This window comes from Chlorocebus sabaeus, chromosome 13, assembly GCF_047675955.1.
Source record: "Chlorocebus sabaeus isolate Y175 chromosome 13, mChlSab1.0.hap1, whole genome shotgun sequence".
Taxonomy (NCBI): domain Eukaryota; kingdom Metazoa; phylum Chordata; class Mammalia; order Primates; family Cercopithecidae; genus Chlorocebus; species Chlorocebus sabaeus.
The window spans coordinates 96,442,825-96,459,234 of NC_132916.1; the positions used below are offsets into that span (position 1 = coordinate 96,442,825).

At 42.0% G+C, this 16,410-nt stretch overlaps 1 protein-coding gene across 6 annotated transcripts in view; it reads right to left on the reverse strand.

Moving 5' to 3' along the window:
• LOC140713193 (uncharacterized) overlaps nt 1-16,410 on the reverse strand; it is a 229,200-nt gene that overhangs the window by 150,812 nt on the left and 61,978 nt on the right. The gene's annotated exons all lie outside the window — the stretch shown is intronic.

The following is a 16,410-nucleotide window of genomic DNA, read 5'->3' on the forward strand; positions in this document are numbered from 1 at the left end:
GCATGGTTGGGAAGGAGCAAATGAAGCAAAAGTTATTAACCAGTCAGAGAGAGTAAGATTTTGAGGATGCGGGCCAACATTGCACAAGAAGAGGTGAAGAAAGTGCAGACAGAATAAAAGAAGGGCCAGAACAGCCTAACAGAAGCTGTTGCCTTCAGAGAATGTACAGTGAGAAATTTTGAAGTCTGGAATGACAAATGTGACAAGTGGTTTATAGGAACAAGAATGCTGAATATTTAAGCATTCTTCACAATCAGTCCCAAACTTCACAATCAGTCCCAAAACTTCAGTGGAAATCAGCCTCACATAATACAGCAGCGAAAATATACAGGTGTACCTGTTTACTGTACTTCACTTTAAGGTTTGTGGTAACCCCAAAGCAATCTAGTCTGTCAACGCCATTCTTCCAACAGCATGTGCTCATTTCATGTCTCTGTGTCACATTTGGCAATTCTCACAATATTGCTAACTTTATTTTTATGTCTGTTGTGATCTGTGATCAGAGATCTTTGAGGTTGTTGTAATTGTTTTGGGGCACCATGAACCATGCCCATGTGACAATGAACAGCACTTTCCCTGTCTCTTTCCCTCTCCTCAGGCCCTCCTATTCCCTGAAATAAACAATAATTTGAAAATAACTTAATTAATAACCCTACAAAAGCTTCGAAGTGTTTATGTAAAAGGAAGCCTCTCACTTCTGTCACCTTAAATCAAAAGTTAGAAATGATTAAGCTTAGTGAGTAGGGCATATTGAAAGCTCAGATAGCCCAAAAGCTAGGCCTCTTGCAACAGTTAGCCAAGTTGTGAATGCAAATGAAAAGTTATTGAAGGAAATTCAAAGTGCTTTTCCAATGAATACATGAGTGACAAAGTGAAACCACTTTATTGCCATAATAGGGACAATTCAAGTGTTCTGGACAGAAGATTAAACCAGCTACAACATTCCTTTAAGCCAAAACATAATCCAGAACAAGTCCCTACTTCCTTCAATTCTGTGATGGTTAAGAGAGGTGAAAAGGCTACAGAAGAAAAATTGTAAGCTGGCACAGGTTGGTTCATGAGGTTCAAGGAAAGAAGCTATTTCCGTAACATAAAAGTGCAAGGTGAAGCAGCGAGTGCTGATGGAGAAGCTGCAGCAAGTTATCTAGAAGATCTGGCTAAGAGCATTGATGAAGGTGGCTCCACTAAACAACAACAACTTTCAATGTAGATAAAACAGCCTCCTCTTGGAAGAAGACACCATCTAGGACTTTCATAGCTAGAGGAGAAAAGCCAATGCCTGGCTTCAAAGCTTCAAAGGACAGGCTGACTCTTGTTAAGAGCTAATATAACTGGTGACTATAAGTGGCAGCCAATGCTTATTTACTATTCCAAAAATCCTATAACCCTTAACAATTATGATAAATCTACTCTGCCTGTGTTGTATCAATGGAACAACGGAGCCTGGATAACAGCACATCTGTTTACAGCAAGGTTTACTGAATATTTTAAGCTCACTGTTGAGACCCATTGCTTGGAAAACAAGATTCTTTTCAAAATATTACCACTCATTGACAAGATACCTGATCACCCAAAAGTTCTGATAGAGATGTACATGGAGATTAATGTTGTTTTCATGCCTGCTAACACACCATTCATTCTGTAGCCCACAGATCAAAGGGTAGTGCCAATTCTCAAGCCTTATTCTTTAAGAAATACATTTTATAAGGCTATAGCTGCCATACATAGTGATTCCTCTGATGAATATGGGCAAAGTACATTGAAAACCTCCTGGAAAGGATTCACCATTCTAAATGCCATTGAGAACATTTGTGGCTGGGTGCAGTGGCTCATGCTTGTAATTCCACTTTGGAAGACTGAGGTGGGCAGATTCAAGACCAGCCTGGGCAACATGGCAAAATCCCGGGAGTTCAAGACTAGCCTGGGCAACATGGCAAAACCCCATCTCTATTAAAAATTAGGCAGGTGTGGTTGTGCATACCTGTAATCCCAGATACTTGAGGGGCTGAGGCGGAGGGATCGCCTGAGCCTGGGAGGCAAAGTTTTCAGTGAGCTGAGATCACATCACTGGACTCTAGCCTGAGGGACAGAGTAAGACCCTGTCTCAAAAAAAAAAAAAAAAAAAAAAAAAAAAAAAAGGATATTCATGACTCATAGGTGAAAGTCAAAATATCAAATTAACAGGAGTTTGGAAGAAATTGATTCCAACACCCTTCATGGATGATTTTGAGAGGTTCCAGACTTCAGTGGAGGTAGCAGCTAGAGATGTGATGGAAATAGCAAGCGAACTAGAATTAGAAGTGAAGCCTGAAGATTTGACTGAATTGCTGTCATCTTGTGATAAAACTTGAATGAATGAGGAATTGCTTTTTATAGATGACTAAAGAAAGTAGTTTCTTGAGACAAGATCTACTCCTGGTGAAGATGCTGTGAACATTGTTGAAATAACAACAAAGGACTTAGAATATTACATGAACTTAATTGATAAAGCAATGGCAGGGTTTGAGAGGATTTATTCCAATTTTGAATGAAATGCTATTGTGGGTAAACTGCTATCAAACAGCATTACCTGCCAGAGAAATCTCTCATGAAAAGAAGAGTCAAATGATGCAGGAAACTTCACTGTTGTCCTATTTCAAGAAATTGCCACAGCCACCCCAGCCTTCAGCAACCACCATCCTGATCAGTCAGCCGCCATCAACATGGAGGCAAGACCCTCCACTAGCAAAAAGATTACAACTCACTGAAGGAACAGATGATGGTTAGAATTTTTTAGCAATAAAGTATTTTTAAATTAAGGTACATACATTGCTGTTTTTAGACGTAATGCTTATTTCCAAAGTATGCATGTAAAGCAAAAATATGAGAAATGCAAGGAGAACTTGATAAAAATACAATTAGAGAATTAAATAGATGTCTTCCAGAGTTAAATGCATCTAGTATACAAATCAGTAAATTCAATTTACTAGATTTCTCCCACCGATTCAAGAAACGTTTACAAAATCCTGTATTTGGCCAAAAAGGAAACCTTGACAAATTAAAGTTGCCAAAAATAAAATAAAGAAAAATGCATGTTTTTAGGGTTATTTTCCTAATCACTCTTCAATAAAATGAGGTATAAATTATAAAAGTTTTAACTTTTGGAAAGTTAATCAAAAGAAATAAAAAGTGAAATTACCAACTATTGACAAAGCAATGAAGTGGAACAGCAAAAGCTACACTCAAAATGAACTTATTGCTTTAAATGTCTCTGTTATTAAAGGTAAAAGAGAAAAAAATTAAGAAACTTAGTACTCATCACCAGAAACTGGGAAATGAATGATGAAAGAAACCAAAAAGGATCGGCTTAATATAAATAGAAGCTGAAATTAATAGAGGAGAAGACAAAAACAAGCCAAAATAAAGCAGAAAGGATCAATCAATCCGAAAGCTGTCTTTATTTTTATTGTTTTGAGACCAATAAAGTAGACAAACTCTTTGTGAACCTGATTAAAGAGAGAATGCACGTGGCAAACACACACAAGAGTGCACTTGCGAAAATGTGCAAGATTAAAAACGACAAGGAAACAAAAACATAGATACAGGCATGATTCAAAGAATTATGAGAGATTACTGCTTGCAATTCCATGGCTACAAATTTGAAAACACAGAGGAAGTGAATGATTTCCTAACAAAATATAAATTACCTTAAATTGCCAATCACTGTAGAAGATGTTGGGCTGGTGACTAAGAATCTATCACGAAAAAAGGCACAAAGACCAGATGGGTTTAATTTTCAAAGAACAGATGATTCCAATGTTATTTAAACATTTCTAGGCTATTGGAAGAAAAAGGGAAGAATCCCTTCAATTCGGAAGCCAGATTAATTTTGTTTCCAAGGCCTGATAGGCTATGCTAGACCCATCTCACTTAAAAATGCACATACAAAAAAGTTAAATGTTATTACATATTTATGCTTCTGTCTCAGCTTAGGTTCTCTAGATAGACTGTAAGGTTTATTGGGGAGTGCTCTCAGGAACAACACCTGTAAGAAAGTAAGAAGTGGAGAAGTAGTGTGGGGAAAGTTAAACTGTAGTACTGCTGCAACAGTGACTAGTATCTATCCTATTCCACGGAGAGCTCTGAACCAGTCATAGGCTATTATTCCCTGAGAAGAAAGTAAGCCGTGCCATCAGCAGTCCTCAACCTTGGGACAGCTGTGGTACTAAAAGTCTCCTGCTGAAGGTGGTATCTGGGCAGCACACTGCAGCATCCATCAGACTTGAATGACAAGAGTTTCAATTTATACCTGATTACCAGTGTGGTTACTAGTGTAGTTTGCTATCAAGAAATTGAGCATTATAATAATTTTTGTGTCAAACTTTTAAAAATGTATTAAGACCACATAATAATTAGATGCTGAAAAGGTATTGAGGCATTTGTTAAGTCATCAGACACTTCTGATACCTCTATAGTTTTGTATAGTGCAGTTTATATGAATATATCATACATTCTGACATGGGCATGTGCAGTCTTCTTTTCCTTTCTCTTTCTTTCTTGGCTTTCTCTCTGTCTACTGATACCAACCCCAGTACAGTAAGCAGAATAAATAACTATAATATACTGGACCTAAGCAGAAAAAGATTTAAATTGTCCCAGATTTGTTTCAGCAAGAAGCAGTCTGCATTACCAGGTCCCCTTTTACACAGGCATGTGTTAGCAAATTTTTAATTTAATTAAACACATCTTTTTCCAGAGCCATTCTCTAGCTCTCCATTGAACACACCACCAATATTCCCTGGAGATAGTTAACTCTGACAGGATATAAATGAAAATACATAAGTGAAAGCCAAAAAAATCATCAAAGTGTGATCATATGTTTAAACAGAAAGTGTACATCTTGATAGGAGGACTCTAAGTGTAGAAGTAAATCAACACTTGTTTGTCAGGGAATTGAAACAGATCCATTCAGAAGTTCTTAACTAATCCACCTTTATTAATGGCAAATACTCTCCCAACAAACAATCCCCCTCCCCTGCCCATAATAAGAGATTTAAAATTAAAAATCTAATTTTAAAAGTATAAAATTTTAAATTTAAAAAGTAAAAAATTTTAAAATTAATAAAGGTATAAAGACTCACACCTGTAATCCTAGCACTTTGGGAGGCCGGGGTGGCCAGATCACCTGAGGTCAGCTCAAGACCAGCCTGGTCAACATGGTGAAACCCCATCTCCACTAAAAATACAAAAACTAGCTGGGTGTGGTGGTGCACACCTGTAATCCCAGCTACTCAGGAGGCTGAGGCAGGAGAATTGCTTGAACCTGGGAGGCAGAGGTTGAAGTGAGCCGAGATCATGCCATTGCACTCTCCAGCCTGGGCAACAAGAGTGAAACTCTGTCTCAAAATAAATAAATAAATAAATAAAGATATAAAATCTTAAGGATGAAAAAAATATAGATTCTAGGTCTCTTTCAGACATACCATCACACGTATCTGAAATTAATATGGACCCCTCCCTTTGCAGATCCTGTCTGGTGGCTTTATAGGTGGAGAATCTCAATCATTGGGAGGACTCAATCCTTCTAAGACTGAGAGACACATCTGTTCTCAATAATTGTTGGAACTGTGGTTTCTCATCTGTAGGATTCACCAACTCTGGGCACTCACCCACTCTATGGGCACCTCAGAGGCGTACTCTCTGAAAGAGAGTAATGGCTGAAAGAGACTTAATGGCTGAGTAGTTTAGAGTTTGGTTCCCTGAGGCACATTTGCACATGCCCCCATCCAGGTGGGGAGCTTTGGAACCATCAGTTACAGTTAGGGAGTGGGACTGGTATCAGCTGTTTCCCATGCACCACCCAGATCCAAAATAATTTCTAGAGTTTGCTCTCCCCCACATTTAAGTTCTAGATAAGACTCCAATTTAGAATTTTATTCTTTATTTGGAGTAATGTTTATTTTCTTGTCACTGCATGGAAATTCAAATATTAATAATAGAAGTTATCTTGATACATATTCGTAAGGGAAATGGCTTCCCTTTCATCAGGAGTAGGCCGAGGTGGACTTCCAGCACAGCATGACTTAGCATGTTTGGAGCACAGGTGCACAATCCCGCACATTATGTAACCACCTCATGTGAGGTGCATTAGGTAACTACCCACATGAGTTCATGTTTGGCTCAGAGCCACTATTGTCTGTAAAAGGTAAAACTACCTTGCTGATGTGTACATATGGCTCATTCATTCCCAGAGAGAGAATAAAGCCATGTCAAAACTATCTACAATTCCTTGAGTGTTTTTCCAGCTACTTGCCACTTGCCCACCCACTCCCCTCAGATCTCAGTTAGAACATGATCATCGGCCTCATGAACAGGATCCTGAGGTGAGTGAGCCTTTGGTCCCCACTGATTCCAGGTTGGCCATGAGGCCACAGCATGGGTCATGGTACCTGGTGGCAGCTGTGCTGTTTGGATGGGTTTGGTGGAAACCTGGGTGGCAGAAGATGGGTCCCCCACAAGCATGGAAAAGGCGCTGAAGCTGCTGGAAGCACAGAGCACCGAGAAGGAGTGAACTTTTGTTGGTGGAGTTGGATGGGCATTTTGTGCTAGGAGAAGTACACACCCAGTCCCTGAGGGATGCAGTGCAGGTAAGGGCCCTTCAGGCACAGGTGGGGCACCTGGAAACCCAGCTACAAAGCTTGGAAAAGGCATTAGAGGCTGTTGTGAATATAGGCCTGGGTCTATTGTCTCAGCTGGAGATCCCCACTTGGTCTGATATAGAGAAAGAACTCCTGTTGTGGGCTTGCCCAGTGGTCCATCAGAAGGTAGATCATGAACAGCTGTTGGGGCCCCAAGGGAAGGCTTAGGGACCTGCCCCCCTCCCCCCACCATAATGCAACATACTTCATATACTGCCTACACCCCAAATGAGTTGTGGGAATTAGGCAGGCAGTGCACCAGCATCCAGGGGAACCTCTGCCTGCCCGGATGCTTCATTTATGAGCCGGATGCTTCATTTATGAGACAAGAGAGCAGAAAGTATCTCCTGTTCTTCCTCTGAGATGGAAAAGCTGGCCTCTATCACAACTCACCCCTCCCTCTGTCAGTGGTTGCAGGTGAGCAGGCAGTTGGCACAAGGACAAAGTGACCACATCCTGACTGAGTGGCTATGGGCAGCCATACAGACTGTGGAACAATGCTGGTGAAACACCTGAAACCGTGAGTAAATTGCCAGTCTATGCTGATTTGGTGCAAGTCATTCGGGAGATGGGTATGCAGCAGGTTGTGTGACCTGAATTCCCGGGGGCCAGGTGATGAATGCTTCACCTATCACATGGGAGAATCGTGTTGGGTTCTTCAGCCCTGAATGCCTTTGACTCCCTAGCTACTGTCCTCAACCTGTACATAGGCACCACATACATGAAGTGACCATGCTATGGGGGCTCTCAGGGAAGCAGAAGGCCATCGGGGGTGGGGAAGATGCCCCACCCACAGGGGGTCCGGCCATAGGAGAAAAGGGGGCGCCAAAGAGTGACCCACTCATGGACATGTATAGATTTTAATTGGCCGGGGTTGACTGAGAGAAAATTGATAAGCAAGCCAATGAAGTACTCTTAACTTTGTGGAGACAGTTGTCTCTGGAGGAGCAATTCCAGAAAATGCCCAAGGGAGAGAAGGACATTGCTGCGTGACCTCGTCCCGCCCAGGCGCTTCAGTTCAAAGATGACTTGCTGCAGCCAAGTGGAAATGTAGAGCCTTTTTTGTTTAATTAGGGAACTGGCCAAGGTGCCCAGCTTGGGGGGACACTAAATGACCGGAGGCCACATGAGGAATTAGTGATCCACCAGTCTTCCACCAATGTCCAGTGGGTGCTGGTGGATACTGGCACAGATTGCAGCATTGTTTATGGGAACCTGGATAAGTTTCTGGGCAAACCTGCTTACATTGACAGTTATGACAGCTGGTCAGTGAAAGCGAAACCTGTATCTCTACACCTTGGCATCGTCATTTGGCTCCCTGTTTATTCACTGTGTATGTCTCTCCTGAATACATTCTGGGGGTGAGTGTTTAACAAGGTTTGGCAGCTGTCTCATCTATCATGGATTTGATAGACTGCCTGATGATGGAATTGGAACAATACCGCTATGTGGTAGACTTGGCTAATGCATTCTTCTCCAGAGAGCCAGGAACAGTTTACCTTTATGGGAGGGTGACAGTGGACTTTCATGGTGTTGCCACAGGGCTATATGCACAGCTGCACCATATGTCATAATCTCGTTGATGATATTATGTTAACCTCTGATTCTCTTGCAGATTTAGAAGCAGCAATGCCTCTCTTGCCTGGGATTGGGATGGTGTGGCTGAGACCGCCTTACTGGCAGCCAGGTGAGCTATTCAGCAGGCACAAGCTCTACAAGTAGTTAACCAGGGGCACCTGTTTGAGCTGGATGTGCGTGTGGCCACAGATGGTTTTGGCTGAGGCTTGTGGCAATGCACAGAGCACCTGACAATGCCAGTAGGCTTTTGGTCTCAACTATGGAAAGGAGCTGAGCTCCGGTATTCCTTGATACAGAAACAGCTAGCAGCTGTATATGCTGCCCTTCAAGCTCATGAAAGCATGACAGGACAGGCTGCAGTCATCATATGGACAGCTTACCTGATAACAGGACGGATGCGTCTATGGGTAATAACCACCTGGACTGGGATAGCACAGACGTCCACTTTGGCAAAGTGGGGTGCCTCCTTGCAGCAGTGGAGTAAGCTGAGTACAAGTCCCATAGCAGCAGAGTTGCAATAGGTCTTGGGACATGTAGTCCTAATGCAAGATAAGGCCATGGGGCCTGAGGAACCCCTAGATCCTGAGTCTTCACCATTTAAGAAAGGGCATCCCACTATTCCTGATGGGGCATGGTACACAGTAGCTGAGGTGCTACTGCTGCCTGGACCACTGTTGCAGTCCAACCTAGTACTGACACCATATGGTTTTAAACTGAGTGTGGACAAAGCAGCCAGTGGGCTGAACTCAGAGCAGTGTTGATGGTGATCACCAAGGAGGTGACAGACCCATTTGGGGCCAAGCCATATGGCAAGATCTTTGGGAAATAGGTCATCAGAAAGAGGTAACTATCATGTGTCAGGCCACATGCCTTTGGCCACCCCTAGTAATGATGAGGCAGATGCCTTGGCCAAGGTCAGATGGTCAGAGTCAGCACCAACATGAGATGTGACCTTGTGGCTACACTGGAAACTGGGACATGCAGGGGATAAACTGATACAACAATTCAATAAGTGTTGGGATCTGTCCCTGCCCAAGCAAGACATTTGTGAGGCTTGTCAAAATACCTGGCGCGTGCTCAGGCATACCCTAAAAAGAGGCAGCTGCCTGGTGTTATACAACAAGTAACAATAGGGTGAGTGCCCTTGACCAGGTGGCAAGTAGACTGCATCGGGCCGCTGCTGAAGTCACGAGGGTATACACATGCACTAACGACTGTGGACATGGCCACAGGCCTGTTGTTCACCTACCCTTGCAGGGTGGCCAACCAACAGAACACCATGCAGGTCCTGCAACACTTATGTTCCCTGTATGATTGTCCTCTGGCCACTGAGAGTGATAGGGGAACACGTTTCACTGGACAACAGGTACAATGATGGGCACAGCAAACGGACATAAAGTGGGGATTCCATGTGCCATCAATCCACAAACTGCGGTATGATTGAGTGATATGACGGGATCTTGAAGAATGGATTACGCTTGCGTGTCACACCCCTGTCTTAGCGGAGCTGGAATTCCAGGCTGGTCCTGGTGCCCCAAACCTTAAATCAATGGCCACAGAAAGGTGGCTCGGCCCTAGTGGAGACACTGGGCCACCACCCCCATTCAATTGGAGATACAGACTAAGGATGACCTCCTCCAACCAGATATGGGGACAAATGGTAACCTGTTGTTGCCTGCCCCAACACCCCTGAAGACGGGAACAGAAAACCTGGCTGTGGCCATGGACCCTCCAAGCTCTCCACTGCCAGTGGTTGGCCATTGTAGCTCCCTGCAGGGAGGGCCTAGAGTATGACTTGCATGTCACTTTTCTAGTGTTCAATACATGGCTTCCATGGTTGACTGTTTGTAGGGGAACAGCCAGTGAAGGAACCCTCCTCTGAGGGAGATATGTACTCTCTGATGGGCCTATTATGAGCTACGCTGTGACTCTGGCATGGATACAGGACTCAAAGGAACCATGGAGATCTGAGAAGGTGTGGTACCATCGCCCAGGGCAAAAGCCCTTGGTGGCTGCGTTGTTATCCAGGGATGGAAACTTAGCCCATATTTTGCCTGAGGGATATGATTTACCTCTGTTAGTACCTGTGCCTGCTCTGTCATTTCAACCGTAGGTTAACATGCTCCAATCGCATTGTGGACTGAGTCTGCACCTATGCTGAGGTGACCAGTGTTTCCGACTGTTGGATCTGCACTGCCTTTCTAGCAGCAGCTGCGGACAGCTTGCCCTGGCACATATATCCCATATCTGCAGAGAACTGGACATGGCTGGATGCTTGGGATCCCATGGCTGATGCCTGGAACACAATGTGACAAGCTTCGGACAAAGGATACTGCAAGACCCATGACTGGACCATAGCATTCATGATGAGTGGGGCTGGCTAGTGGGGGAACGTGTAGTACCCCAAGCCAGGCACCGCAGTGCACAGAGCAACACTGGGGTAACAGGATGGGTACTTGTCACGGCCTGTGCAAACATAACACAAGTCACCACACCAAAGGTATGGTGGAACAAGTGGCACCACCAAGGTCAGACCCCAGTGGACTTTGTGCCCCCTGGGAGCTTATGGGTCTATGGGGACACAGGGTAGCCTTTCCTATCAGCAAACTAGATTGGACATTGTACCTGGGGGTGGCCTTAGGTACCTGCCACTGTTCTCCCCACATTGCCCAGATGCCTGTATAACTGGGAAGCACTGTTCTCTCAGTTTTTGCAAGTGTGACGAGCCCCCTGGTGTTTCTACCCTTTGGCAATGACTATCCCTGGAGCGGGTGTCATAACTGTAGAAGCACAATTTACTACTCTTGCAGAGCACACCACTCAGGCTCTGAATTACACCCGAGTGTCCCTCCTCCTGTTAATGAATGAGGTTGATTAGATCTAAAAGGTGGTGTTGCAAAACCAAAGGGCCTTAGACATAACTGCTGCCCAAGGAGCCACCTGTGCCCTTTCAGGAACACAATGTTGTACCTTTATCCCTGACAATCAGCAGAACATAACAGCAGCCCTGCAAAGGGGTCTTACAGGAGATTAAGGTGACTGAGAGCTTTATTGTCAACCCCCTGAAGAGATGGTGGGCATCCCTAGGTTCTGGCCTACTTTGGACCCTAACAGTCAAAAGTAGCCCAGCTGAGATGCTAGTAGTGAGCGGTTGCTCTCTGTGTTGTCGTTGTGGCTTATGGATTCAGGGCTCCGCTGTATAGGCATGTGTCCCTGCCTGGAGGATGCCCTCAGCCTAGGGGGTGTAGTGTAAGGGAAATGGCTGTGCTTTAGTCAGGAGTAGGCTGAGGCAGCCTTCCGGTGCAGCATGACTCAGTGGGTTTGGAGTGCAAGCACACAACCCTGCTCATTATGTAACCACACCACACAAGGCACATTAGGTAACCACTCACATGAGCTCGTGCTTGGCTCAGAGCCACTATTGTCTGTAGAAAGTATACATTATTGTCTGTAGAAGGTATACACTATTGTCTGTAGAAGGTATACACTATTGTCTGTAGAAGGTATACATTATTGTCTGTAGAAGGTATACACATTATTGTCTGTAGAAGGTATACATTATTGTCTGTAGAAGGTATACACATTATTGTCTGTAGAAGGTATACATTATTGTCTGTAGAAGGTATACACATTATTGTCTGTAGAAGGTACACATTATTGTCTGTAGAAGGTATACATTATTGTCTGTAGAAGGTATACACATTATTGTCTGTAGAAGGTATACACTATTGTCTGTAGAAGGTATACACTATTGTCTGTAGAAGGTATACACATTATTGTCTGTAGAAGGTATACATTATTGTCTGTAGAAGGTATACACTATTGTCTGTAGAAGGTATACATTATTGTCTGTAGAAGGTATACACTATTGTCTGTAGAAGGTATACACTATTGTCTGTAGAAGGTATACATTATTGTCTGTAGAAGGTACACATTATTGTCTGTAGAAGGTATACATTATTGTCTGTAGAAGGTATACACATTATTGTCTGTAGAAGGTATACATTATTGTCTGTAGAAGGTATACACATTATTGTCTGTAGAAGGTATACACTATTGTCTGTAGAAGGTATACACTATTGTCTGTAGAAGGTATACATTATTGTCTGTAGAAGGTATACACATTATTGTCTGTACAAGGTATACACTATTGTCTGTAGAAGGTATACACTATTGTCTGTAGAAGGTACACATTATTGTCTGTAGAAGGTATACACATTATTGTCTGTAGAAGGTATACATTATTGTCTGTAGAAGGTATACATTATTGTCTGTAGAAGGTACACATTATTGTCTGTAGAAGGTATACATTATTGTCTGTAGAAGGTATACACATTATTGTCTGTAGAAGGTATACATTATTGTCTGTAGAAGGTATACACATTATTGTCTGTAGAAGGTATACATTATTGTCTGTAGAAGGTATACATTATTGTCTGTAGAAGGTATACACATTATTGTCTGTAGAAGGTATACATTATTGTCTGTAGAAGGTATACACATTATTGTCTGTAGAAGGTATACATTATTGTCTGTAGAAGGTATACACATTATTGTCTGTAGAAGGTACACATTATTGTCTGTAGAAGGTATACACTATTGTCTGTAGAAGGTATACATTATTGTCTGTAGAAGGTATACACTATTGTCTGTAGAAGGTATACATTATTGTCTGTAGAAGGTATACACTATTGTCTGTAGAAGGTATACATTATTGTCTGTAAAAGGTATACACTATTGTCTGTAGAAGGTATACATTATTGTCTGTAGAAGGTATACATTATTGTCTGTAGAAGGTGTACATTATTGTCTGTAAAAGGTATACCCTGCTGATGCTGTACATATGGCTCGCTTGTGCCCAGAGACAGAGCAAAGCCATGTTGAAACTGTCTACAATTCTTGGAGTGTTTTTTCAGCTACCCACCACTTGCCCACCGACTCCCCTCAGATCTCAGTTGGAAGCTGAGTGTTGAATCAGAACAAGGGACCAGTTGAATTTCAAGTGTAATGACTACAAGCTAAGTCATCCTGATACCCCGTTCTCAAAACAGACATAAGATGCTCAATGTGATCTGAGTAGTTCAGGCCTGACAACTAAGATTCCTTTTCCTCTGGATGGCAGCTGAATGGGCGCCACTCAGATTTTCTTCTGTAATTTTCCTTTTTCAGTGCTTTCAATTCTGACTAATCCTCCTTTAACTAATCCATATATCAAGCTAAATTAATGTCTGGGCTGAATGTGGTGGCTCACGCTTGTAATCCCAGCACTTTGGAAGGCCAAGGCAGGTGGATTGTTTGAGGCCAGGAGTTTGAGACCAGCCTGGCCAACATGGTGAAACCCCATCTCTACTAAAACTGCAAAAATTAGCCAGGCATGGTGGCACATGCCTGTAGTCCTACCTACTCGGGATGCTGAGGCACGAGAATCACTTGAACCTGGGAGGTGCAGGTTGCGGTGAGCTGAGATCGTGCCACTGTACTCCAGCCTGGGTGACAGAGCAAGACTCTGTCTCAAAAAAAATTAGTTATTTAATTGATTGATTAATGTCTGTTGGGAAAATTTTAGTAAAATGCTGCTGACCCAATCCTTATCTTAGTATTGATATTATGTGGAATAGAACAAAACAGACCTAAAACTGTGTCTGAAATATGCTATTTCTGAAACAAAGTTTTCTTTAAAGCGATCTTAGGAATCAAAGAGAAAAGCAGATCTTGACCTTTTATTTTGTTGTTTGCTTATTTTTAGAAGAAAAAAGGAAAAGAAAAAACATCTTGCGAAGTAGACAAGAACCACTTTATTTCAAGCAGTCGGGGTAGTCATCTGGTTAGACACAGACGACCAGGCAGGATGAGCTCTTTGGACTCTTCTAACTCTATGTTACATGGCTCATGTGCCAAAAGATACCTCTTCACGTGACGTTCTTCCACTGAGAGCGAGAACTTTTCTCAAGAAATGTAAGTAATTCTGAAGTACAACAGATCTCCAATTCTTTATAAGAAACAGATTTTTTAGATAGAGATAATTAATTTCATATTTTCCATCCATTTGTTGCTATTTTCCCCGAGCCTTTATTTGTTTTCATTTTAATTCTCCACAAATTCTTTGGTGGAAAACTGCAATTACATTTAACTACAGAGAGGTAGTTAGATGATGTATGTATAGATTTTATGTTTTAATGATTCTTTTATCCTCTTGTGAATTCAGTTATGTATCTCTATTCAACTGGTCTAATAACCGAGGTCAGTTCAGTTAGGCTGTAATGTTAAAACAACCAAAACCACATTATACTGAATACTTCTCATTAACAACATGATTGCCTTTTGTCTGTATTTTATTCCTTTTAACACAAAACACACAATACACAAATAATGTCTAACATTCCCAATTAGAAGAATAATTTTGAGTGGCATTGAATTAAGAAAGAACAATCTAGGTGGAGATTTAGCAGTAGCAACCTGCAAACTTCCCTCATGCAATTTGGCACTAATGAGGATGTATACTTACTATGTGTTCTGATCTCCAAGAGCAATCCCATCCTAGGAGTGATTCTGTGGCTTTACCTCCACAGCCATAATGAACTAGGGAGTGAGATAATTTTATGAGTCCTGATTACTCAAAACTCATCAGTGGTTGGGTTTTATTTCTCTGTTCAAATTGACCACTTTTCTTTCTACTTGTGCAGATGCTTTGCCCTGTTCTTTTCATTCAACACCCATTCCTTTCACCCACACTACAAATATAGCAGATTTCTTCTCTTTGGCAGTGGCAGAATTTTTTTATCAGAGAAACTTATGAACAGCAGTCTGCTTGGAACTGGGAATGGTGAGGACAAAACACTCTGTTTTAGTTGTAGGTTAATTGAAGGTAGGTTTAATGGGGTGATTGAGCTTATGTTGGAGGATGCTGAAGTAAGATTCCTGAAATCAAGCTAGAAATAAATATTCCTGAAGAGGAATCATATCATACTTTGAGGTGACACTACTGGGGTAGACTATAACTAAAGCTAGGGTTATAGACAAAGGAAAAGAGCATGGAGTATGGTTGATGAGAAGCACAGGATTCTAGTAAATATCTCTGAGTAAGGCGCACCCTTTGCGAGATATTGTTGCCCATCAATACTACAACTGGGTACTAGACAAGGGAGATATCACAAATAAGGAATTCTAAGCTTCAGTACTGAGAAACATATCTACTTGAGTTTCTTTCTAACATTATCCTAAGGATCTGCCGCGAAACTGATGTGCTACAGGGTCCTCTACCCATTTCTAGTAATGACATGCAAATCTTTATATGGTTTCCAAGGTGCTTCCAAAATCATGCTGCATAATTGACACTAAAATAGAAGCTTCCAGTGTTAGAGGGAAATGAAGAGAAGAGGTGCCCTTTCTATATCCCTTTTTCACATGGTTTCCTTCAGTATGATAGCTTCACTATTAAGATGCTGAAAATGTGCTGCTTTCCTTTCACTTTGCTTGAATATTTCTCTCGCAATGTGTTCAGATCTGTGGCCTAGAAATATGTCATGGGTCCAGTCTGCCTTTCTTTACCTTTTAAGAGGCAATATGATATAAGAGAAATATGTCCTTGGACTGAAAATCAGCAGTACTAATTACCAGTCCTACTTCTACTATTTTTTAAATGTGTAACTTCAAACAAGGCACTTTTACCACTTTAAGCTCCACTTATAAAATGGGAGAGTTAACTAATTCTCTGGTTTGCCAAGGTTTTTTTTTTTTTCTTTTTTTCCTTTTTGGATTAGAATCCTTATTTGCAAGTGGAATTTTATTTTTAAAAACCCTAACGTATAAAACAGAGCAAAGTGGAATTCCTTAATTTGAAGAGGGTGGGTGGCATGTGGAGCCCTGTTCGTTTGATCCCATGCTCTCCTCTCCCCTTCCACTGTGTTAGCCTCTGAATCTCTTCTGTGGAACCCAGGAGATGCAAACCCATTTTTAAAAGCACAACTCTAGATGAGCCTTTTGAGTCCTAAATTCTGTGATTCAACAATAAGTTACCTCACTCTTCTCTGCTTGGATGCAGAGCATCTGGCTCAATTTCAGTTAGTGTGTGTAACGTCAGAGAAAGGGAAAGTCAGGAAGTCCAAACTTTGCAAAAAAGAAAAACACAGCTAGCAGAAAATAGACTTCAAATCTA